Source organism: Bombina bombina, chromosome 1 (assembly GCF_027579735.1).
Source record: "Bombina bombina isolate aBomBom1 chromosome 1, aBomBom1.pri, whole genome shotgun sequence".
Lineage (NCBI taxonomy): Eukaryota > Metazoa > Chordata > Amphibia > Anura > Bombinatoridae > Bombina > Bombina bombina.
The window spans coordinates 1286113755-1286141293 of NC_069499.1; positions in this window are offsets into that span (position 1 = coordinate 1286113755).

Sequence of the window (27539 nt, forward strand, 5' to 3'; positions counted from 1 at the left end):
ATGTACCCCGAGTCTAAGCACCCCTAACCTTACACTTATTAACCCCTAATCTGCCACTCCCGCTATCGCTGACCCCTGCATTACACTTTTAACCCCTAATCTGCCGCTCCGTAAACCGCCGCAACCTACGTTATCCCTATGTACCCCTAATCTGCTGCCCTAACACCGCCGACCCCTATATTATATTTATTAACCCCTAATCTGCCACCCACAACGTCGCCGACACCTACCTACACTTATTAACCCCTAATCTGCCGAGCGGACCTGAGCGCTACTATAATAAAGTTATTAACCCCTAATCCGCCTCACTAACCCTATCATAAATAGTATTAACCCCTAATCTGCCCTCCCTAACATCGCCGACACCTACCTTCAATTATTAACCCCTAATCTTCCGATCGGAGCTCACCGCTATTCTAATAAATGTATTAACCCCTAAAGCTAAGTCTAACCCTAACACTAACACCCCCCTAACTTAAATATAATTTACATCTAACGAAATAAATTAACTCTTATTAAATAAATTATTCCTATTTAAAGATAAATACTTACCTGTAAAATAAATCCTAATATAGCTACAATATAAATTATAATTATATTATAGCTATATTAGGATTAATAATTATTTTACAGGCAACTTTGTATTTATTTTAACTAGGTACAATAGCTATTAAATAGTTAAGAACTATTTAATAGCTACCTAGTTAAAATATTTACAAATTTACCTGTAAAATAAATCCTAACCTAAGTTATAATTAAACCTAACACTACCCTATCAATAAAATAATTAAATAAACCACCTACAATTACCTACAATTAACCTAACACTACACTATCAATAAATTAATTAAACACAATTCCTACCAATAAATACAATTAAATAAACTAGCTAAAGTACAAAAAATAAAAAAGAACTAAGTTACAGAAAATAAAAAAATATTTACAAACATAAGAAATATATTACAACAATTTTAAACTAATTACACCTACTCTAAGCCCCCTAATAAAATAACAAAGCCCCCCAAAATAAAAATTCCCTACCCTATTCTAAATTAAAAAATTTACAAGCTCTTTTACCTTACCAGCCCTGAACAGGGCCCTTTGCGGGGCATGCCCCAAGAAGTTCAGCTCTTTTGCCTGTAAAAAAAAACATACAATACCCCCCCCCCCCAACATTACAACCCACCACCCACATACCCCTAATCTAACCCAAACCCCTCTTAAATAAACCTAACACTAAGCCCCTGAAGATCTTCCTACCTTGTCTTCACCATCCAGGTATCACCGATCCGTCCTGGCTCCAAGATCTTCATCCAACCCAAGCGGGGGCTAGACATCCACTGAAGAAGTCCAGAAGAGGGTCCAAAGTCTTCCTCCTATCCGGCAAGAAGAGGACATCCGGACCGGCAAACATCTTCATCCAAGCGGCATCTTCGATCTTCTTCCATCCGGTGCGGAGCGGGTCCATGTTGAAGCAGGCGACGCGGATCCATCCTCTTCTTCCGATGTCTCCCGACGAATGACGGTTCCTTTAAGGGACGTCATCCAAGATGGCGTCCCTCGAATTCCGATTGGCTGATAGGATTCTATCAGCCAATCGGAATTAAGGTATGAATTTTCTGATTGGCTGATGGAATCAGCCAATCAGAATCAAGTTCAATCCGATTGGCTGATCCAATCAGCCAATCAGATTGAGCTCGCATTCTATTGGCTGTTCCGATCAGCCAATAGAATGCGAGCTCAATCTGATTGGCTGATTGGATCGGCCAATCGGATTGAACTAGATTCTGATTGGCTGATTCCATCAGCCAATCAGAAAATTCCTACCTTAATTCCGATTGGCTGATAGAATCCTATCAGCCAATCGGAATTCGAGGGACGCCATCTTGGATGACGTCCCTTAAAGGAACCGTCATTCGTCGGGAGACATCGGAAGAAGAGGATGGATCCGCGTCGCCTGCTTCAACATGGACCCGCTCCGCACCGGATGGAAGAAGATCGAAGATGCCGCTTGGATGAAGATGTTTGCCGGTCCGGATGTCCTCTTCTTGCCGGATAGGAGGAAGACTTTGGACCCTCTTCTGGACTTCTTCAGTGGATGTCTAGCCCCCGCTTGGGTTGGATGAAGATCTTGGAGCCAGGACGGATCGGTGATACCTGGATGGTGAAGACAAGGTAGGAAGATCTTCAGGGGCTTAGTGTTAGGTTTATTTAAGGGGGGTTTGGGTTAGATTAGGGGTATGTGGGTGGTGGGTTGTAATGTTGGGGGGGGGGGGGTATTGTATGTTTTTTTTTACAGGCAAAAGAGCTGAACTTCTTGGGGCATGCCCCGCAAAGGGCCCTGTTCAGGGCTGGTAAGGTAAAAGAGCTTGTAAATTTTTTAATTTAGAATAGGGTAGGGATTTTTTATTTTGGGGGGCTTTGTTATTTTATTAGGGGGCTTAGAGTAGGTGTAATTAGTTTAAAATTGTTGTAATATATTTCTTATGTTTGTAAATATTTTTTTATTTTCTGTAACTTAGTTCTTTTTTATTTTTTGTACTTTAGCTAGTTTATTTAATTTAGTTTGTTTTTAGTTTTAGCTATTTTAGGGGGATATCTGTGTGTGCAGGTGACTATTACTGTGCATAATTATTAGGCAACTTAACAAAAAACAAATATATACCCATTTCAATTATTTATTTTTACCAGTGAAACCAATATAACATCTCAACATTCACAAATATACATTTCTGACATTCAAAAACAAAACAAAAACAAATCAGTGACCAATATAGCCACCATTCTTTGCAAGGACACTCAAAAGCCTGCCATCCATGGATTCTGTCAGTGTTTTGATCTGTTCACTATCAACATTGCGTGCAGCAGCAACCACAGCCTCCCAGACACTGTTCAGAGAGGTTTACTGTTTTCCCTCCTTGTAAATCTCACATTTGATGATGGACCACAGGTTCTCAATGGGGTTCAGATCAGGTGAACAAGGAGGCCATGTCATTAGATTTTCTTCTTTTATACCCTTTCTTGCCAGCCACGCTGTGGAGTACTTGGACACGTGTGATGGAGCATTGTCCTGCATGAAAATCATGTTTTTCTTGAAGGATGCAGACTTCTCCCTGTACCACTGCTTGAAGAAGGTGTCTTCCAGAAACTGGCAGTAGGACTGGGAGTTGAGCTTGACTCCATCCTCAACCCGAAAAGGCCCCACAAGCTCATCTTTGATGATACCAGCCCAAACCAGTACTCCACCTCCACCTTGCTGGCGTCTGAGTCGGACTGGAGCTCTCTGCCCTTTACCAATCCAGCCACGGGCCCATCCATCTGGCCCATCAAGACTTACTCTCATTTCATCAGTCCATAAAACCTTAGAAAAATCAGTCTTGAGATATTTCTTGGCCCAGTCTTGACGTTTCAGCTTGTGTGTCTTGTTCAGTGGTGGTCGTCTTTCAGCCTTTCTTACCTTGGCCATGTCTCTGAGTATTGCACACCTTGTGCTTTTGGGCACTCCAGTGATGTTGCAGCTCTGAAATATGGCCAAACTGGTGGCAAGTGGCATCTTGGCAGCTGCACGCTTGACTTTTCTCAGTTCATGGGCAGTTATTTTGCGCCTTGGTTTTTCCACACACTTCTTGCGACCCTGTTGACTATTTTGAATGAAACGCTTGATTGTTCGATGATCACGCTTCAGAAGCTTTGCAATTTTAAGAGTGCTGCATCCCTCTGCAAGATATCTCACTATTTTTGACTTTTCTGAGCCTGTCAAGTCCTTCTTTTGACCCATTTTGCCAAAGGAAAGGAAGTTGCCTAATAATTATGCACACCTGATATAGGGTGTTGATGTCATTAGACCACACCCCTTCTCATTACAGAGATGCACATCACCTAATATGCTTAATTGGTAGTAGGCTTTCGAGCCTATACAGCTTGGAGTAAGACAACATGCATAAAGAGGATGATGTGGTCAAAATACTCATTTGCCTAATAATTCTGCACTCCCTGTATATATATATCCCCTCTTCGTCCAAATATTAAGGGACAGCATAGAAACATGGGGGAACCTTCTGTGTTTGACAATGGTGAAGGATCGGGTATATTCTGAAATATGCACCATTTTCTTTCAACTATCAAGGTGCAAACATACTCTCTATAATCAGTGGGTCATACAAAAGGGTACACATACTGCAAAATGTAAACACAAATCTGGAAGGTTACTTTGCTTATGTGCATATTATTTTCAAAACACACAGTGATACATGAAATATCCCCCATAATCAAATGGTCATGCAACAATAGGAACTACAGTGTGTGCTAATACAAATAATGTAAATGTGACTGTGTAAGGTACCATATATTGGTCTCACCTCTAGGGACATTAAATCTAGGATCCTTGAACATCTATCCACTCTTAGCAGGGGCAAATCAACTACCCCCCTTGTTTGTCACTTTGCAGAAAAGCATAATGGTAATCTTAATTCCCTCAAATGGTGGCATTGAGGAAGTCAAGGTGCCGAAGAGGGGAGGGGATGTGGACAAGCTCCTAGCTAAGAGAGAGTTTTTTTGGATTTTCAAACTGAGAAAGAGGTTTCCAGATGGTCCTTAACTCCAAATATGACATCATAAACTATTGGGAGGGATTTGTAAATATTCATACGTAACCTATCTTAGTTTGATTGTTCACATATATGTACTGGTTATAGTATCTATTTAATTATGTGCTTACCTATTGTTTTCTAGCAGACAAACAGTAGTATAACTTTAGCTTTATGTAGATATGTCTCTGCAGATTATACTCATTAACACACTTTATGCTAGATGTAATAGAATTATGTTGGGTTTTTTACCCTCTTTGTACACAGCAATGTTCTCACTGGACCTTCATATAGTAATAAGATGGGCATGTAGAGATCATTAACTCTGTAAGAGTATGATAGGGTAGCGTTATGAGCTAGCCTTAATCTCTACCCTCTATTAGGGTGTACTGACATGATTCTTAGATTTAAGTCTGTATACAGTCTTTAGGTGATATCCATTAAATTACTCTCCAGTGAAGTATAAACATACTACATACAATATTGTTTTAATCTTTGATATGTACATAGAATATTTCACATGACACATGTACATGGGCTATTACTTTTACGTATTATCAGATAAATTAAGATACTCTTTAGTTCAGATTTATCAGATATCACGAAACTATTTTGTGAACTATGAATATGAGAATTTAATACAGCCTATTACTGGTATTGTATAATGTGTACTGTGTTCTATAATTGAGATAGCATTAGGACTGTGATGCGCTGTTAATAAACCAATGATGTGTTCTTAACTCCTTTGTAAGGCATACAGGGTTTGCTCACAGCAGGCTAAACGCATAGTTTGTCTGTGCTGCACATCCTAACAGTCTACTTTATGGGTGGCTTTGTCAACCTTTTTTTAATGTATCTAATAAATTTGAGTTTTATTCTATAGAGCGTGGTTTTCCTTTTGTCACTAAGTTTCACTACAGACTGATCCCACTCTCTATATTATGTATTATTGGCTTGCCTTCTGATTGGGCAGAGGTTATACATACCCCCTAAGTGACGTCAATCACAATGCCTTTTGCAGGGCATTGCCCCAAAGACAGCAGCATGAGCCCGCACTACGGGCAGCTCCACATTGCAGGCTTGAGCGTGAAGCTCACAGAGTCATAAATTGGCACAGAGTGGTGCCTGAAGAGCCAAGGAGTTTTTGCTGAAGCTGGTTTTCCATAAGAAGGGTATATATCCCAGGGTGAACACTACAATTACTTCCACAGCAGATTATTTTTTTATGTTACTACACAGGGGAAAATTAACTCTTTACATTCCTGCCCTTTCCGTTTCACACAGGTTTCAATACATGGACATATCATATTTGAAAGTAACCAATCCTGCATCTTGACTCTCTGTACTAATACAAATAAGGAGTACTTCTTAGCAGACAAAGCTATATGACTTTCTATAACTAATATGATCAATAAAAATAACACAATAGGAAGAAAATACAAAACAAGCAATATGAGTAAATAAGTTAAAACAATACTCCCCTAATTAAGCTGTGAATGACTCTGTAGCACCGTAACAGGTACACTTCTCCAACAGTAAAGGGACAGTCAAGAGGAGGACAGTGTTTATGTTCTGAAGACACACATCATAGGAAACAGCCACAGATTACCCAGAGTCCAGTTCTGGGGCTGGTACCAGCTTGCAATGCAAATAATGGATCCAAAAGATAGTTCAGCACCTTTTACTGCAGTATGGTGTTTAAACAAACTTGACAAAGGTCTTTTTCCCTTCCTTTTTTCCCCTAGGTGCCAGGCGTTTCTTTATTTAAAACTTTTACTTGCATTAAATCTTCAATCTTTTGGAGAGTGCACTTTGGAATTTTTATCTGTACAGATTTACCTAAATATGGAAAACTCAAAAAAATCATTTAGTTACTGTTTTTATGTATACAGCTCCTTGATCTCATCCTGCAAATACAAATATTTTGTTAACAACTTGTCTAATCATTTTAGGTTCATTTTCTTACTTAAAAACAATCACCCAAATCACATAAATAAACATACTCATAAATAATCCCCCCTTTGTTCGCGTGAAACACCCTGTGGCCTACTTATCAAGCCGTCAACTTTGCTGCATTCGACGGCACCAATACGCTCGCCTAACATTGCTGCCACAGACCTGAATACGCTCTCTTTATTTAACAAAAAAGCTGTCAAAAAGCAGCGCACCAAGTACTAACAGTCATCGATCTCGCTGCTATTCGGCTTTTTCACAGCTTTATTTGTATACTGTCACTAAGCACCGCCACTATACTAAAATGTTTAACCCCTATCCTGCCGCTCCCCGACCCCGCCGCAACTAAATAAAGTTATTAACCCCTATCCCGCTGCTCCCAGAGCGCACCGCCACTCTAATAAAGTCATTAACCCCTATCCCGCCACTCCCGGAGCCCACCGCCACCTACATTATGTCCTTAACCCTTAATCTGCCGCCCCCTACACCGCCGCCACCTACATTATGTTCTTAAACCCTAATCTGTCGCATCTTACACCGCCGCCACTTACATTATGTTCTTAACCCCTAATCTGCTGCCCCTACACCGCCGCCACCTACATTATGTTATTAACCCCTATCCCGCCGCCCATGGAGCCCACCGCAACTAAATAAAGTTATTAACCCCTAAACCTGCCAGCCCCCCACATCACCACAGACTAAATTAACCTATTAACTCCTAAACCTAACAACCCACTAACTGTACATTAAATATTAACTCATCCCTATCTTATAATACATTTAAACTTTCCTTTAGATTTAAATTAAACTATATTAAAAAATGTATTAACCTACCCTTACTATTATACTGAATTGCATTAAACTATATTAAACTACTAATTAATCTACCCTATTATACTAAAATTACATTAAACTACAAATTAAATTAACTTTATTATATATATATATTTATATTATATTTAAACACCTAACCCTACTCAAATAATTTAAATCTACAAAAAATAAAAAAGAAATTATCAAAGATTTAAACTAATTACACCTAATCTAAGGGCCCTATGAAAATAAAAAAGCCCCCGCAAAATAAAAAAAACCCTAACCTACAATAAACTACAAATAGCCTTTAAAAGTGCCTTTTGCAGGGCATTGCCCCAAAGAAATCAGCTCTTTTATTAGTAAAAAAAAATACAAACACCCCCCCAACAGTAAAACCCACCACCTACACAACCAACCCAAATAAAAACCTAACTAAAAAAACTTAAGCTCCCCATTGCCCTGAAAAGCCCAAACCCTAATCTAAAACTAAAACCCACCCAATAAACCCTTAAAAAATCCTAACACTAACCCCTGAAGATCGCCTTACAGTTTTGAAGATCTGACATCCATCCTCCAAGAAGCCAGCAGAAGTCTTCATCCAAGCGGCCGAAGTCTTCATCCAAGCCCACAGAAATCTTCACCCAGATGGCATCTTCTATCTTCATCCATCCGGCGTGGAGCGGCTCCATCTTCAAGACATCGGACACGGAGCATCCTCTTCATTCGACGTCTTCAATCAGCCAATAGGATTGAGCTCACATTCTATTGGCTGATTGGATCAGCCAATAGGATGAAAGCTCAATCCTATTGGCTGATTGCAACAGCCAATAGGATTTTTCAACCTTAATTCCAATTGGCTGATAGAATTATATCAGCCAATTGGAATCTAAGGGACCCCATCTTGGATGACGTCATTTAAAGGAACCTTCATTCGGGAAGAAGACGTTGAACGAAGAGGATGCTCCGCGTCGGATGTCTTGAAGATAGAGCTGCTCCGCACTGGATGGATGAAGATAGAAGATGCCGTCTGGGTGAAGACTTCTGCGGGCTTGGAGGAAGACTTTGGCCGCTTGGATGAAGACTTCTGCCGGCTTCTTGGAGGATGGATGTCGGATCTTCAAAACTGTAAGTGAATCTTCAGGGGTTAGCGTTAGGATTTTTTAAGGGTTTATTGGGTGGGTTTTAGTTTTAGATTAGAGTTTGGGCTGCAAAAGAGCTAAATGCCCTTTTAAGGGCAATGCCCATACAAATGCCCTTTTCAGGGCAATGGGGAGCTTAGGTTTTTTTCGTTAGGTTTTTATTTGGGGGGTTGGTTGTGTGGGTGGTGGGTTTTACTGTTGGGGGGGTGTTTGCATTTTTTTTTACAGGTAAAAGAGCTGATTTCTTTGGGGCAATGCCCCACAAAAGGCCCTTTTAAGGGCTATTTGTAGTTTATTGTAGGTTAGGGTTTTTTTATTTTGGAGGGGCTTTTTTATTTTTATAGGGCCCTTAGATTAGGTGTAATTAGTTTAAATCTTTTTTTATTTTTTGTTGTTGTTTTTTTGTAACTTAGTCATTTTTTAGTGTAGATTTAAATTATTTGAGTACGGTTAGGTGTTTAATTTAATTTGTAGTTTAATGTCATTTTAGTATAAAAGTTAGGGTAGATTAATTATTAATTTAATATAGTTGAATTAATTTAGTCTAATATTTAGGGTAGGTTAATTAGTAGTTTAATATAGTTTAATGTAATTTTAGTATAACAGTTAGGGTAGGTTAATTAATAGTTTAATATAGTTTAATGTAATTTTATTATAATAGTTAGGGTAGATTAATTATTAGTTTAATATAGTTTAATATAAATCTAAAGGTAAGTTTAAATTTATTATAAGATAGGGATGAGTTAATATTTCATATAAAGTTAGCGGGTTGTTAGGTTTAGGGGTTAATAGTTTAATTTAGTTTATGGCAATGTGGAGGGCTGGCAGTTTAGGGGTTAATAGGTTTAGTAAGTGCTAGTGATGTGGGAGGCCAGGGGTTTAGGGGTTAATACATTTATTAAGTTGCAGTGGGGCCCGGGAGCAGCGGGATAGGGATAATAAATTTTATTTAGGTGGCGGCGGTGTCAGTACGGCAGAATAGGAGTTAATAAGTATAATGTAGGTGGCGGCAGTGGCGAGCGGCAGATTATGGGTTAATAAGTATAATGTAGGTGGCGGCGATGTAGGGGGCGGAAGATTAGGGGTGTTAGAGTGTTAGGTGTAAACATAACTTTTATTCTCCCATAGGATTCAAACAGCAGCGAACATAAGCTTTCGCTGCTTTCAGACTCCCATTGATTCCTATGGCATCCGCCGCCTCCAGAGCGGCGGATTGAAAAGCAGGTACGCTGGGCCGGAATAGTGCCGAGCGTACCTGCTAGATTTTTGTTAACTTGCAAAAGTAGTCAGATAGTGCCGAATTTGCACTGAGACCGGTGGATCGTATGTTACGTCACAAATTTCTACTTTTGCTTGTCTGTAGGCTTTGATAACTAAGGCGAATCAAGCTCTCCACAATTACGCTGCGGAATTCCAGCGTATTTGCGGTTGACGGCTTGATAAATAGGCCTCCCTGTGTGTAACGCAAACACAATATGACAGCAAACTAAAAGACAAGCCATACACTCCTAAGAGAAGTAAAAAATCATATACATCCAATATCTATTCAACATATACAGCGCCATTCCACACACATTCCCTAAAAAATAAAAACATTCTGTAAGAAATCATTCAAAAACAACTGGCCACCATGCAAAACAAAACATTAACAGTCCTCACAAACTTTTAACAAGCACAATCAACCTGAAATTCAACACATATACTTACACTCACTGAAACACAGCAAAACACTATAAATAATTAAAAATCCTATAACAACCTTCCATACCCTGGTTTTGCCAGTTCTATTGTGCACAATACTATAAGATTGTGGTAATAAAGTAATCACTTCAGACGATCAATAAACTCTAATTGCACATTTACAATTAAAATCCCTAACCATAAATAGACACAAAAAAAAACCCCTCACAAACACCTAAGTATTATATTCTGGGAAAGGTCAGATAATAATGGCACTGTCACTGTTCTATGTGGCTATGTGGGCAAAGCCACTGTTAAATTATCATGCTGGCACTAATAATTTAGGAAAACCTTTAGGACTCAGCCCACTGGAAGCAGTAACCATGTAGTTATTACAACTTCATGATTATCTTTATTATTATATGTAGTAAACCTGTTATATGCTATACATTAATATCACCATGATTATAATAAATACCTATTATTTATTTATGGGCTAAAAAAAAATAAAAAAAAATAAAAGTATATCAGTCTGATCCCGCCAAGTAAGGTCAGTCCAGCCCCGAAATACCAGGCAATTCTCCTCTGAACAAGGAACATGACAACCCTATGGTCCTCGTCAGTGAGGTGCAGCCACATTCCTATAAGCACACTGGGCAAGGAGTCCACGTCTGGTTTCCCCCATCACCTATAGGGAGACTTGCTCAGGGTCATATTAATTTGCAGATGAAGAGAGAAGCGCTCTACCAGGAACAAACAACAGCTCATCAGCTAGTTCTATGGCGGAAGCAGCCTCTTTTAGACCAGTGTGCTTTTCACAGAGGAAAACTTTCCTGAAGTATATCAGTCTGATCCTGCCAAGTAAGGCGAAGCATACTATTAGTTTAATGTATGTTAAGGGAAACATACATTGTAAAGGAAAACATAAATTTCAAACATATTAGTGACGGAAGAAACACAACAAGGTTAACTCTCAACGTACTAATGGATTTATCTGAATTTGCTCAGATTTGGCCATATCCCAGCAACTCAAAAACTTAACAAAACCTCAGAAGTCTAGTAGGGAGTAAACCTTATACAAATAACATTACAGACACAGTGAACTTATCAAACAGACAAACACTTCTTATACAAAAATTACACAGAAGCTCCGTTACTGCAACGAGCATAAAATAAAAACATTTCACATATAAAATACTGTCATATAACTACAAAAACCTCTATGTACACAGAGTCAGGAATGTAATCATCTCCATGAGAGTTAAGTTAACAAAACTAGTTTATCAGTCATACAGGCCCAGTTATCATGCTCCGAATGGAGCTTGAGGGCCCATGTTTCTGGCGAGTCTTCAGACCGCTGCTCTAAAACCCTTTCCGCCTGCTCTGAGCAGGGGGACAGGAATCGCCACAATTCAAGCCGATCGAGTACGATCGGGTTGATTGACACTTCCCTGCTCGTGGCCAGCAGAGGGCGGCATTGCACCAGCAGCTCTTGTGAGTTGCTGGTGCAATGCTGAATACGGAGAGCGTATTGCTCTCCGCAGTCAGCGATGTCTGTCGGACCTGATCCGCACTGTTGGATCAGGTCCGACAGACATTTGATAAATAGGTCTCATAGTCTGGAAAAAAAATTACCCAAAGTTAGGAAATTAGGGTCTGGGATTCTGATATGCTGCGCCGCTTCTCATGAGCATATTGCCAAAAAATCTCTCTCGTTTTACATTCCTCAACATTCAAACAGCAAAATAAAACAAACAATAGCTTGCACAGCAAACAATAAGCAGCAAAAGAAAATTACAGCAGATAACGCTTTAAGCAACAAACATTGACAAGTGATAACTCTGCTCCAGTGATATATTATTTAACTAAACACTATGGGGCCTATCTATCCAGGCTCGCCAGAAACAGCAGTTATGATGCAGTGGTCTAAAGACCGCTGCTCCATAACCCTGTCCGCCTGCTCTGATGAGGCGGACAGGAATCACCGCAATTCAACCCAATCGAGTACGATTGGGTTGATTGACACCCCCCTACTTGGCCGTGAGTCTGCAGGGGGCGTTTTGTGAGCTGCTGGTGCAATGCTGAATACGGAGAGCGTATTGCTCTCCGTATTCAGCGATGTCTGTCGGACCTGATCCGCACTGTTGGATCAGGTCCAAGAGACATTTGTTAAATAGGCCTCTATAAATTAACCCAACGGACTCAAACCACTTAAACAAAGAACTCAAATCTTTTATTTTACAAAGGACTTTAACGTAACAGACTCAAACCACTTACACAAAATAACTCAAATCTTTACCTTTACAAAACTACAGAAGGGACTCCACCCCCTGGAATGATGGGCCTCAAAAAATATATTTATCAAAACAGCCTACCCCCAGCGTGTCAGTCTAAAATTTACAGTGAGAAAGTAAAAAAAAAACTTACCCAGTGTGAATACCAGCTTCTTACACCAGGGCTATTAGGGGAAGTTTATCAGGCTGAAAACAACATATCACCCACAAAGACAAGAGAAGACAGATGCGCCACATGTCCCAATATTGTTTGGTCCAAACAACTTAATATATAAAGGAGTGAACTCACATTTGTGAAAGCACCTCAGTCAATGCTATGGAGACAGTCTGGGATCTATAACAGTCACCCAGAAGACCGACTGCCGGTATTGCTGGTGTTGATATGATGTCTGTATCAGAATGACAAAAAGAAACACAGGTGCCTATATGGCCTAGTATTGTCTTAGCACAAGTAAACCAATGCAAACAATATGAATGGTACTCACAATAGTTGTAGCATCTCCTTTGATCCTATAGGGGCAGGATGGGATCAATGTGGTCACCCACCAGACTTAATCAAGGCTAGCTGGACACAGGCGAAGTTTCCGGATACTCCCAAGTTCAGAGTGGACCCAGGATGCACCAATGGTCAAATGAAACCCAATAAAATATATTTCACTCTCCAGCAGCAGCTGCACAGGTCAGGAAACCCCCCCCCCCACAAGTATTCTAAACTAAGCTGGATATATACACCTGATACAAGATCTCGGAAACAAACTGTCAGCCTACACAAATGAAGTGTAACAATTGTTCTTTTTATTGCCCGCCCACAATGCGGTTATATAGATTACATCACAAACATTATCAATTGACACAGAGGGGCTTCATACACGTCCCTTATTACAATATCCTCAGTGGAAAATAACAACACTTTAGACAAATAATTGTTTATGCAAAAGGTAAGAAAACTGTAGACATTCGGCCTTTATATACGATAACAAAAAATATAGTGAGACCGTGTTGATACTAACAAGCAAGAACAAATGTCAGTGAACTAAAGTTGAGAATAACAAAAGCAAATATATTGAGAACAACAATAGTTCAGCGCCGGATGGATGAAGATAGAAGATGCCGTCTGGATGAAGACTTCTGCCCATCTGGAGGACCACTTCTTCCGGCTTGGATGAAGACTTCTCCTGGCTTCGTTGAGGACTTCTTGCCGCTTTGATGAGGACTTCACCCGGCTTCGTTAAGGATGGATGTAGGATCTTCAAAACTGTAAATGGATCTTCAGGGGTTAGTGTTAGGTTTTTTAAGAGTTTATTGGGTGGGTTTTATTTTTAGGTTAGGGCTTTGGGTCGCAATAGAGCTAAATGCCCTTTTTTATTATTTTGTGTAATTTAGTGGGGGGATTTTGTAATTTAGGTAATTGTATTTAATTTGTTTTATTGTATTTAATTTAGGTAATTTATTTAATTGTAGTGTTTGGTTAGGTGTTAGTGTAACTTAGGTTAGGTTTTATTTTACAGGTAAATTTGAATTTATTTTAGCTAGGTAGTAAGTAAATAGTTAATAACTATTTAGTAACTATTCTACCTAGCTAAAATAAATACAACTTGCCTGTAAAATAAAAATAAACCCTAAGCTAGCTTCAATGTAACTATTAGTTATATTGTAGCTAGCTTAGGGTCTATTTTACAGGTAAGTATTTATTTTTAAATAGGAATTATTTAGGTAATGATAGTAGGCTTTATTTAGATTTATTTTAATTATATTTAAGTTAGGGGGTGTTAGGGTTAGGGTTAGACTTAGGTTTAGGGGTTAATAAATATAGTATAGTGGCGGCGACGTTGGGGCAGCAGATTAGGGGTTAATAAATGTAGGTAGGTGGAGGTGATGTTAGGGACAGCAGATTAGGGGTTTAACTAATGTTTGCGAGGCAGGAGTGGGGCAGTTTAGGGGTTAATATGTTTATTCTAGTGGCGGCGATGTCGGGAGCGGCAGAAAAGGGGTTAATAATTTTATTTTAGTATTTGCGATGAAGGGGGATCTCGGTTTAGGGGTTAATAGGTAGTTTATGGGTGTTAGTTTACTTTGTAACACTTTAGTTATGAGTTTTATGCTACTGCTTTGTAGTGTAAAACTCATAACAACTGACTTTAGAATGCATTACGAATCTTGACAGGATAGGGTGTACCTCTCACTTTTTGGCCTCCCAGGACAAGCTTGTAATACCGGTGCTATGGAAGTCCCATTGAAAAAAGACTATACGCAATTTGATTTGCGGTAAGGCCAAAAAATTAAATACAATTGGTACAAAAATAAGGAAAGGGAAAAGGGGTGGGACAAGAAGGGGTTAAGTAGCACTCATTCCTATTGAAAAGTAATAATGCTGAGTAATCTCAACTATATGTGGTGAGGAGTAAATATTTTAAAAACTAATTTATTAACATGTATATAATAAAATAAGGGATGTAATAAACATTACTTATGCAGATGAAGGTTAACCCTAATCACACTTAAAGAACTTAAGGTATAGATGACAGGACACCCCGCCAAACCAGCCCCCTGTGTTCCTGGCCGATAACTGGAAACGTCGGCTTCAGGTGCCAGGGGTAGCTTAAGCAGTGTTCCCAAAAGTCAAAATAACCATATTTTATTTATTTATTTATTTTATTTATAAAATATTTTACCAGGAAGGATACATTGAGATTTCTCTCGTTTTCAAGTATGTCCTGGGTCCACAAAACATTGCATTGATACAGTAGGGTACAATAAAATTAAAAAACAATAATAATACACAATATATGCAAAAATGTAACATAGAACAGGTAGAAAATATTTAATCAACCATGACAGGTGCATTCTGTTTTGAGATATGTAGAGAGGGATCTCTTAAAGGATATTAGACTTGGGGAAGGTTTGAAAGTGTGCGGGAGGTCATTCCATAATTGTGGTGCTCTGTAGGAAAAGGAGGATCGAGCTGCTTTTTTTGTATTGAGGCAAACTAAATATTGTGCTGGTACTGGATCAGAGGTTATAGGAGGTGGGAATAGCCGGGAAGAGCATTCTGCTCAGGTAGAGTAGGACCTTCCCAGAAAGGCTCTTAAACACAAGGCAGGAAAGATGGAGGGTGCGTCTGGATTCCAGCGACAGCCAGTTTAGTTCTTTTAGCATGTCACAATGGTGGGTCCTGTAGTTACATTGTAGCACAAAGCAGCAGAACGAGTTATACAATGTATTAAGTTTATTAAGATGAGTTTTTGGTGCAGGTGCATATACTACGTCCCTGTAATCCATGATAGGCATCAGCATTTGCTCTACAATCTTTTCCTTTACGTTAGGACTGAGGCAAGATTTGTTTCTGTACAGGGCACCTAGTTTTGAATAAAGTTTAGATGCATTTTTTTCTATGTGGAGGCCAAAAGATAGATTGGGGTCTAACAACATACCCAAGTATTTAAAAGAGTGGACTGCGGTCAGCGTGCAATTGGATTTTGCTTTGATGCGTAGATGAGAATTTTGTAATTTGTGTAATTTAGGTCCCATTCCAAAGATCATTGTGACAGTTTTGTCAATGTTTAGGAAGAGTTTGTTTTTTGAGATCCACTTTTCTACCTCTGTGAACTGGTCTTGGAGCACTGCTTCAAGCTGCGGCAGATTGGAATTGTTTGCATAGATTAGAGGTTGGTCTTTCATAGGTTTCTTACATTGTTTTTTCTTCAACAAATCTGACTTATTGTAGAAAGAGTTTTGGGAACACTGCTTAAAGGGACACTGAACCCAAATGTTTTCTTTCGGGATTTATTACTCCTATTATCAAATTTTCTTCATTCTCTTGCTATGTTTATTTGAAAAGCAAGAATGTAAGTTTAGATGCTGTCCATGGTTCTGAACCAAAAAATTGCTGGCCCCTTAGCTTAGATGCCTTCTTTTTAAAATAAAGATAGCAAGAGATTGAAGAAAAAATTGATAATAGAAGTAAATTAGAAAGTTGCTTAAAATTGCATGCTCTATCTGAATCATGAAAGAAAAAAATTGGGTATGTTTGTCCCTTTAAGCTACCTGAAGCTGACATTTCCAGTTATTGGCCAGGAACACAGGGGGGTGGTTTGGTGGGGTGTCCTGTCATCTATACCTTATGCTAGGAATTAGTTCTTTAAGGGTGATTAGGGTTAACCTTCATCTGCATAAGTAATGCTTATTACATCCCTTATTTTATTATATACATGTTAATAAATTAGTTTTTAAAACATTTACTCCTCACCACATATAGTTGAGATTACTCAGCATTCTTACTTTTCAATAGGAATGAGTGCTACTTAACCCCTTCTTGTCCCACCCCTTTTCCCTTTCCTTATTTTTGTACCAATTTCTTCAGTGTTGTCATATGAAAGGATATAATAAAATATTTACAAAAATGTAAGGGATGTACTCAATTTTGTGAGATACTGTAATATGGATTTGTAATCTAACCAACTATTGTTGACTTTGTTACTTTATAGATCTTGGTTATTATCAGTAGATAAAGTTAAACATCATATTTTTCTCTGTGTCACTAACTAATTGTAGGCATACATAAATACACCAGACACTAGGGTTAGATTCTATATGATTAGCTATAATAAAAATTTAGCAACACCAGATTTCATAGAGACTCCAAAATACTTACTTTATTTTTTTTTAAACAACTTCTATTTAGTGAAGAAACTGAAAGTTGGTTTCAAGGAAGCTGTTCTAACTACATCAACCAATCAGTAAGTCCTACATGATCCAAACTAGTATATCATTACCCTCCTACCACCCTACATTATATTACACTAAATTAGTCACTTCAGTTTACCATTTACGGCGGAAAAATTTGTTTCGGTTTGGATCGATTCGGATGTTTTTGAATTTCGGTTCGGATCTATTCGAATTCGGAAAAATTTGAATGAATTCATTTCAGATTTGTTTCAGATTCATTTGGATTCAAATAAATTCGGCTGGAAATTCTGAAGTTCGGTATGTGTTATGTGGGATGTGCTGTGTATTAGACTAATATTATGTACTGTATATTAGGTGTAACCCATAGCAGAGTGATATAACCTAATATACTGTACAATACTAGTGTAATCCATGGCCATCCGAATGTAACAAATAAATCCAAACTAATTCGGATTTATTTGGTAGATTCGGTACTACCGTAATTCGGAAATTCGAATCGATCCGAATCTCCTAATTTAACAAATTTGTCCGAATTTCGATTCGGAACAAATCGAACTGCACATGTCTACTATGCTGCCTCTTTGGTCCTCAACAATAGATCTCTCAACTAACTTGTTGTTTTCGGATTTTGAAACACGATTCTATTCATTAATCCTGCCCACCACAACCCTGATTTGTTAATCTAAATAATTAGAATTGTGGTGGTCACGCTGTCAAAACTGACCACCACACACTTTTATTTCACATATATATTTTAACATATTCAATAGAAATATATAGAATTTCTGTTAGTTTTTGTGTTATGTAAAATGTTATGGTCATAATAAGAATTCCCATTAATAACTACATTTTCCATTTGCTAGGTCATTTATTTTGTATACAGGTATTTTTTACTTTAGTGATGTCACACAAGAAAGGTGTCATTTACAGGTGGATAGTGCATTTAGCTATGACAACAAACGAAGCTTACTAATTTGGTTTTGTTGAGGAAAATAAATCTAATTTATTTCAACCTGCTACAGCCGGTATTCAATTAGTCTAAGAGCAATATTACTTTTAAGCCCAGAAGAAACTGCTTAACTTGCAACCACACTAGCTGCCGATAACCCTGATGCGTTGAAGTAAAATGTCTCATATTATCTAATATTTTTCATTCCAATTTTATGGAGCTTGACGTACAACCCCCTTAGTATTTTATGTCCTTTGCTCAATGTGTTGAACACATCTCTGTACAAGTGCATGTTTTATCTTCCTGCTATAATCTTAATCCTGAGACTAATAAATAAACGCCAGCGCTACTGAGGAATCAATGCCAACATCCCTAATCATTCAAGGAGTCATTGCATAGCTGTTATAATTAGGCCCTTAGAGTGAAATATTTCCCAGGCTTGGACTGTGTGTCTTTAGCCTGATTTATGACCTTTTAGAAGCCATTGTCTTTAACACATATGTTGGGTCTTTTCTGTGCTAAACCCATATGGATATTTTGGACATGGCTGAAAATAGGATTTGTGGGATATTTGCATAAAATTCTTTATTAAAAAAAGATCATCTATACCTAAACAACCACAACAAAACACACAGATATTCCAACCAATTGGTCCTCTAGATAGAAAAACAACATCAAAGCATTTTTCACAAAAATACTATAACTATGAAGCTGTGCAGTAAATGAAAACACTTTATGAAAACAAAGCAGTTTGTAAATGAAAAAATAATTATTAGTCATTTAATGAATTGTGTTTTTGTTGTATTTAAGTGGATTTTTAGTAATGGTTTATCTCTGAAACATTAGATGTGTGGTTCTCATTTCTCATGAAAGAATAACCCCCTATAATATTGCATTGTAATAAGAAGAATCACATACCTAAATGGTGATGTAAAACCAGATAAGAAGCCACTTAAGCAATGAAAGGGAAACAATAAATTATAGAATGTTATGAGGGGGATAAAGGTCAGTAATTAAAATTATTCAATTATTTAGAGACTTCAAATAATGAAATTAAAGGCGGCCAGTTCTGGGTCTCTACGAGAAACAAATTGAGGTGTATTACATTATTATCTTCCATATCAGGGGTAATGACTAGGTGTACTGGGGTTCCATGAGACATAGCAGCTAGGTAGGGCCAGATTTCTGATAAGACACAGTAGGCATGTGCCTAAGGGCAACTTGGTAGTAAAGGATTAATATTCCCAACAAAACACTGCTGGGTACCACTGTGTTGCAAACTTCCTCTTTACAGCATTTCAAAGAATGATACGAACAAACTGCATAAACTTTGAAGATGCAGAAGAATGAAAATACAATTTCCGGTGATAAAAACTATTTAAAATAGTAATGACGACCACCAATTAAGATGTAGTATAGCTTTCTCTTTAATGGAAAAGCTGGTGGTCAACATTTGTGTATTAAAACTAGCCATATATACACAAAAACAAATATGCTTATTTTTTATATGATACATTGATTACCAGGTAATCATGCAGTGTTGAAAGGCAGTCAACTGCACATATTGCAGGTTTCTGTCCTTCAATAAAATCCACACATACAGTATATTCAGTATTCCTATTGTTGTTGGTAACAATGATTTTGCTTGCAATAAGAAGCAATACTGATAATCCACCTTAAAACTACATTGTTCTCAAAAAATATCTAACATCAATAAGCAAGCATAATTTAAATACTTTTAACTTTTTTTGCCTAAGAAAAATGTAAAACCTGATTACATTTAAACTGAAATTGATACAGCAGCATCAGTTATATACTTCTTGCACACTGGTTTTCATTGGCTGCTAGGTACTTTCTATAAATGTTGATTGTTTAATAGGTACATCCTACTATTGGATGCAGATGTTCATTATACCTATTAGCCAATATGCATTACCAGGGAGTACACAATTTCATCTTTTTTGGCAAATAAAGATTCAACATGTTTAAATGATCTTGTTTCTTAGAAATGAGAGAAAATGTTTCAGTATAATATCCCTTTAAGAGAATACATAGCTGAGAAGGCTGTGTGTGAATGCTCCTGAATATATCAGGCTTCACTTATGAAGCTGCAGAGGTAGCAACAGAGTCCTTAAGGTGCAGACACAAGCAAGCACTTGTCCTTAAGGTGCAGACACAAGCAAGCACTTGTCTTTAAGGTGCAGACACAAGCAAGTACTTGTCCTTAAGGTGCAGACACAAGCAAGCACTTGTCTTTAAGGTGCAGACACAAGCAAGCACTTGTCCTTAAGGTGCAGACACAAGCAAGCACTTGTCTTTAAGGTGCAGACACAAGCAAGCACTTGTCCTTAAGGTGCAGACACAAGCAAGCACTTGTCCTTAAGGTGCAGACACAAGCAAGCACTTGTCTTTAAGGTGCAGACACAAGCAAGCACTTGTTCTTAAGGTGCAGACACAAGCAAGCACTTGTCCTTAAGGTGCAGACACAAGCAAGCACTTGTCCTTAAGGTGCAGACACAAGCAAGCACTTGTCCTTAAGGTGCAGACACAAGCAAGCACTTGTCCTTAAGGTGCAGACACAAGCAAGCACTTGTCCTTAAGGTGCAGACACAAGCAAGCACTTGTCCTTAAGGTGCAGACACAAGCAAGCACTTGTCTTTAAGGTGCAGACACAAGCAAGCACGCTTAAGACTGCTGTTTCTTAAACTCCCACCACCTCAAAGATGGCAGACGAGTGGTTGCACAAGAGTAGGGGCAGTGGTGTACAAGTATATTCTTATGCAATGGTAAATTTCTAACAGCCATTGCTGTTGGCCTCGCTGTGATTCTGGGCAAACATGTTCAGTGGTTGAGAACCTTGTCTGCTCGGACAATGATACATTAGCCTTTTTAAATGAACAAATATTCATGAACAAACTGAAGTGTGTCTTTCTTTCATTATTTAGGTGGAACATACAATTTTAAACTACTTTCCAGTTTACTTCTATTATCTAATTTCCTTCCTTCTTTTGGTATAATTTGTTGAAGGAGCAGGAATGCACTACTGGTTTCTAACAGAACACATGGTTGAGCCAATGACAATCTGTATATATATGCAGCCACCAATCAGCAGCTAGAACCTAGGTTCTTTGCTGCTCATGAGCTTTCCTAGATAAACCTTTCAGCAAAGGATAACGAGAAGGAAACAAATTAAATAATAGAAGTAAATTCTAAAGTTGTTTAAAATTGTATGCTCTGTCTAAATCATGTCTAATTATGATTTTACTGCCCCTTTAACTAAAGAAAGTCAGGTATTGGGTCACATTAAACAGAGAGCTTGTGAGAGAAGCCTTCAAACTTTAAGTAGTAAAACTAAGAAATACTTACAAATATCTCTTTATTTGCCAAAACAGTATTTGTTACCATGACAAACTGGTACAGAAATTGTAAGAAAATATGTTACTGTTCAATTTGATTGTCTCATGCAATGGTTAAAAAATAATCAAAGAACAGTTTTAAATCCTTAACTTAAAGGGACAGTCTAGTCAAAATTTCATGATTCAGATAAGGAATGCAATTTTAAACAACATTCCAATTCACTTTTATCATTAAATTTGCTTTGTTCTCTTGGTATTCTTTGTTGAAAGCTAAACCTAGGTAAGCTCATATGCTAATTTCTAAAACCTTGAAGGCCGCCCCTGTTACAGATAACATTGTGACCATGCCCGTGGATTTACAAGTGAGAGGGCACTGACGCATGTCTGTCAAACGAACTGAAATAAGGGGTCAGTCTGCAAAGGCTTAGATACAAGGTAATCACAGAGGCAACATTTATATTAATATGACAGGTTTGGTTTTGCAAAACAGGGGAATGGGTAATAAAGGGAGTATCTATCATTTAAACAATAACAATTCTGGAATAGACTGTCCCTTTAACATCCAAGTGCCTTACAGCATTTTGAAGCTTATGACCTTGATCTGAGAGTTATGGGAAATCCCCTATCTTTATCACAATAATGCCCCCCAATGCTCCTTGCCATAGCTACATGTGTAAGCCTTGCTATCAGTGCTGGTTCTAGTGTGTGGGGGGCTGCTAAACACGTACAATGCTTATTGTTGAACCCCAATTTCTGAATGTGTAAGCAGCCTTAAATTTATAAGGCAATCGATTTGCACGTGCCATTTGTGCTTCCTAAGACGACGAGAGAGGTAAACAGATAAATAATTGCACTTCCAAAGACGAAGAAAGACAAACAGATAAACAAGGGATTTAAAGGGACAGTCAAGTAATGTAATGTCATTTTAAACAACTTTCCCATTTACTTTTATCACCAATTTTGCTTTGTTCTCTTGGTATTCTTAGTTGAAAGCTAATTCTAGGAGGTTCATATGCTAATTTCTTAGACCTTGAAGACTGCCTCTAATCTGAATGCATTTTGACCACTAGAGGGCATTAGTTCATGTGTTTCATATAGATAACATTGAGCTCATGCACGTGAAGTTACCCTGGAGTGAGCACTGATTGGCTAAAAAAGCAAGTCTGTCAAAAAAGAACTGAAATAAGGGGGCAGTTTGCGGAGGCATAGATACAAGGTAATCAAAGAGGTAAAAAGTGTATTGATATAACTGTGTTGGTTATGCAAAACTGGGGAATGTGTAATAAAGGGATTATCTTTCTTTTTAAACAACAAAAATTCTGGTGTTGACTGCCCCTTTAAATAGAAAAATTATGAAATAAGTAAATCTAGATCACATGTAAGTATGTCCTCCAATATTGACCAGTAGCTCTGTGGCATTGTTAATATCTAAGACCACCTGTGCTTTGTGCCTGCTGATTTGCCTTTATACTTGAAGCATTTTATAATGCCATATCCACTATTATTATTATTATCGATGTACTAACCTGTACTTGTTCATGACAACAATTTCCCTAGCAGTTTTATTGAGCGCTCCCATTCAGTCATGTAGGGCAAGCGATAATATCTGTCTGATTGCTCAACTGCACAAAGTTTTTAGGAGCTCATCCCTGCTGTTTAACGTAATATGTTCTTTTTGTTTAGTGTTGTTATTGTGTTGTTTTCTTCTCTTCTTCATACAGTCAGAGATGGTTGACAATAAGTAATAAAAACAGGTATCATTAAACTAAGCATCATGGGTATTATAGTATGTTCATTTAATGCTCATGTCCTGAATTTACCTTATATCTCACTATACAATCACCAAGTATAAAGCTGATCTGGTCAGTTTCCAGGAAACACATTTACTACTTGAACACACACACAAAAAAGACAACACTAAAAGTCATTCCTATCAATTCATCATCTCCTCTGTTAAAAAGAAAACAAAGAGCAATCGTTTAGCTAGCTTATCCCTTGCATTTTGTTCAGTAGTCTATGTGGCTGGCCCACTGGACAAAATTCAAATAATAGCCTGGATTCCAGCCAATAAGAATTCCCACATTGTATTATAGCTCAGTTGATATTTTGCTTTGTTTTCTAAGCCATTTCAATCCATAAGAGGAGCTGTAGTTTGAATTGCAGAAAATGTTTCCATTAGCTATTGATGTAACAGCAAAATCTAGATAGATACATAAAAAACAAACTAAAAAAAGGAAACACAAATGTCAAAGTTTTTTCAAATAGGATTTTACAAGGACTTTCATAGACCTATTGTACATAAAAATAAAATGTATGCAGGTAGAAAACCCTTTATCTAAACTGCTTGCTACCGGAAAAGGTTTGGATTTCAGCATAGTTTGGATTTTGGAATATTTGTATATTTAAAACAGTTTGGAGACGGGATTGAACCAAGTGTTAACAACAATACCTTATGTCATTTAGGCAATATTTACTTGTCAGAAAACAGCTTATACATGTAGCCTAAAGGTAGTTTTATATCATTTTTAATTCTTGTGTACACATAGTACCATCAGAAACTGTATTTTTTGATAATCTTGGTTTTAAAAATATTATTTAAAAAGTTTAGATTTTGAAATTCCAGATTTAGGAATATGTACCTGTATTAATAAAACTAAAATAAAACAAGGCAGCTAATTAACTGAATGATGACAATATGTTTGTGTGCAGGTTTTTTTCCCACTGAAAGGTACACTCAAGTCAAAATTAAACTTTATGATTCAGATAGAGCATGTCATTTAAACAATTTACTTCCATTAACACTCGCCTAGATTTAGACTGCATTAGCCGTCCAAACCAGCGTTATATTTATTAACCCCTAATCTGCCCCCCCCAACGTCGCCACTACCTACCTACACTTATTAACCCCTAATCTGCCGACCGGACCTCGCCGCCACTATAATAAATGTATTAATCCCTAAACCGCCTCACTCCCGCCTCGCAAACCCAATAATAAATAGTATTAACCCCTAATCTGCCCTCCCTAACATCGCCGATCCCTAACTTCAAGTATTAACCCCTAATCTGCCGACCGGACCTCGCCGCCACTATAATAAATGTATTAACCGCTAAAGCTAAGTCTAACCCTAACACTAACACTCCCCTAAGTTAAATATAACTTAAATCTAACGAAATAAAATAAATCTTATTAAATAAATTATATCATTTGGCATGCCCCAAAGAAAACAGCTCTTTTGCCTGTAAAAAAACATACAATACCCCCCCCAACATTACAACCCACCACCCACATACCCCTAATCTAACCCAAACTCCCCCTAAAACACCTAACACTAAGCCCCTGAAGATCTCCCTACCTTATCTTCACCACGCCGTGTATCACCAATCCGTCCAGAAGAGGCTCCTAAGTCTTCATCCTATCCGCCAAGAAGAGGTCCAGAAGAGGCTCCGAAGTCTTCATCCTATCCGCCAAGAAGAGGACATCCGGACCGGCAAACATCTTCATCCAAGCGGCATCTTCTATCTTCATCCATCCGAAGAGGAGCGGCTCCATCTTCAAGACCTCCGGCGTGGAACATCCTCTTCTCCCGACGACTAGACGACGAATGAAGGTTCCTTTAAGGGACGTCATCCAAGATGGCGTCCCTCGAATTCCAATTGGCTGATAGGATTCTATCAGCCAATCGGAATTAAGGTAGGAAAAATCTGATTGGCTGATTGAATCAGCCAATCAGATTCAAGTTCAATCCGATTGGCTGATCCAATCAGCCAATAAGATTGAGCTCGCATTCTATTGGCTGTTCCGATCAGCCAATAGAATTCAAGCTCAATCTGATTGGCTGAATCATTGCTTGAAACTAAATCATTGCTTGAAACATGTATTCAGAGCAAAGATTGGCCTGTTAATAATGTGTACATGTATTTTTAAAAATTATAATAGTTGTTTAAATATTAAAAAAAATAAGGGTGAAGTTAATGTCTATAATGCAGTGGGTGCCGCCAAATTGTAACTTAAGTTTCCTTTTCTGCTGAGGCCAATTAGGAATGGTCATAAATGGCTTACTAGAGCACACAGTTCAGTAGTAACCAAGAGAGTACATATATACTAATATGTGGGATATGGATATGTAAGGATTCCAAAAGGTAACTCAGTGTGACAGCACTAAGCCCATTAGAGCCCAAAATAAAAGAAAGTGTATGCGCTCGCTTACCATGCTCCCCAGTGATCCGGCCAGTCATAAAGTGGGAGCTAGCATCGGAGTTATACTCATTCTCCTCTACGAGCCCTGTATGCTTGTTCCATTCAGGATCCTCCAGTCCAGCATGCACCTCCGTGTGTGTCACTTGCTCCAGACACCCTCCTTCGGACGTCACGGGGGTGTAGTACAGAAGCGGCTTCAGAAGTGATGATGTCAGTGATGATGTCAGCAGCTCCTCAGGGACTTGCTGGGTCCGATATTCCAGACTATAGACCCGATAACAGGATGAATATTTCCAAAGATAATTGTGCTACACTTGAGGGTCTTGATCCAGATAAGCAAAAAAAGTTAGAAGCACCAACTCGGAAATATATATAAAATAAGTCCTTTATTTGAATAAATCAAAAGTTCCACAATCAAAGCACAAAGTGATAGGTAAAAAGACGAAGAAGTCAGCAAAATACAGCTGACGTGTTTCGGCTGATAGCCATACTCAAAAGCTGCACACTAGAGCATGCAACCATGCTGGAATATAGCTGTGTCTGCATTTCCTTGTTTAACATGAATTAGAAAGTCCACAATATTCCGAATTAAATTACAGGAAAGTAGAAGAAAATAAATAATTAAAGTATATTGCAAAGTTGTTTTACTACATGTGATTAAAACGTATATTAATATCTTGAGGTGCTTAATGTCCCTTTAATAATAAAAAACAAAATTTATGCTTACCTGATAAATTTATTTCTCTTGTGGTGTATCCAGTCCACGGATCATCCATTACTTGTAGGATATTCTCCTTCCCAACAGGAAGCTGCAAGAGGATCACCCACAGCAGAGCTGTCTATATAGCTCCTCCCCAACTGCCACCTCCAGTCATTCGACCAAAGACAAGCAAGAGAAAGGAGAAACTATAGGGTGCAGTGGTGACTGTAGTTTAAAAATAAATAAAAAACACCTGCCTTAAAATGACAGGGCGGGCCGTGGACTGGAGCATAAATTTTGTTTTCTCTTGTAAGGTGTATCCAGTCCACGGATCATCCATTACTTGGGGGATACCAATACCAAAGCTATAGGACACGGATGAAGGGAGGGACAAGGCAGGCGCTTAAACGGAAGGCACCACTGCCTGTAAGACCTTTCTCCCAAAAATAGCCTCAGAAGAAGCAAAAGTATCAAATTTGTAGAATTTAGAAAAAGTATGAAGCGAAGACCAAGTCGCCACCTTACAAATCTGTTCAACAGAAGCCTCATTCTTAAAAGCCCATGTGGAAGCTACCGCTCTAGTAGAATGAGCTGTAATTCTTTCAGGAGGCTGCTGGCCAGCAGTCTCATAAGCTAAGCGGATTATACTTCTTAGCCAAAAAGAAAGAGAAGTTGCCGAAGCCTTTTGGCCTCTCCTCTGTCCAGAGTAGACCACAAACAATGCAGATGTTTGACGAAAATCTTTAGTAGCTTGTAAATAAAACTTTAAAGCACGAATCACGTCAAGATTGTGTAATAGACGTTCCTTCTTTGAAGAAGGATTAGGACACAGTGACGGAACAACAATCTCCTGATTGATATTCTTATTAGATACCACCTTAGGTAGAAATCCAGGTTTGGTACGTAACACTACCTTATCTGCATGGAAAACGAGATAAGGGGAATCACATAATATCGCTCTTAGTTCCAGAATGTTTATCGGAAGGAGTGCCTCCTCCTGAGTCCACGAGCCCTGAGCCTTCAGGGAGTTCCAGACTGCACCCCAGCCCAAAAGGCTGGCATCTATCATTACTATTGTCCAATCTGGCCTGCGTAAGGTCATACCCTTTGACAGATTTACCCGAGATAGCCACCAGAGAAGAGAATCCCTAGTCTCTTGATCCAGATTTAGTAGAGGGGACAAAT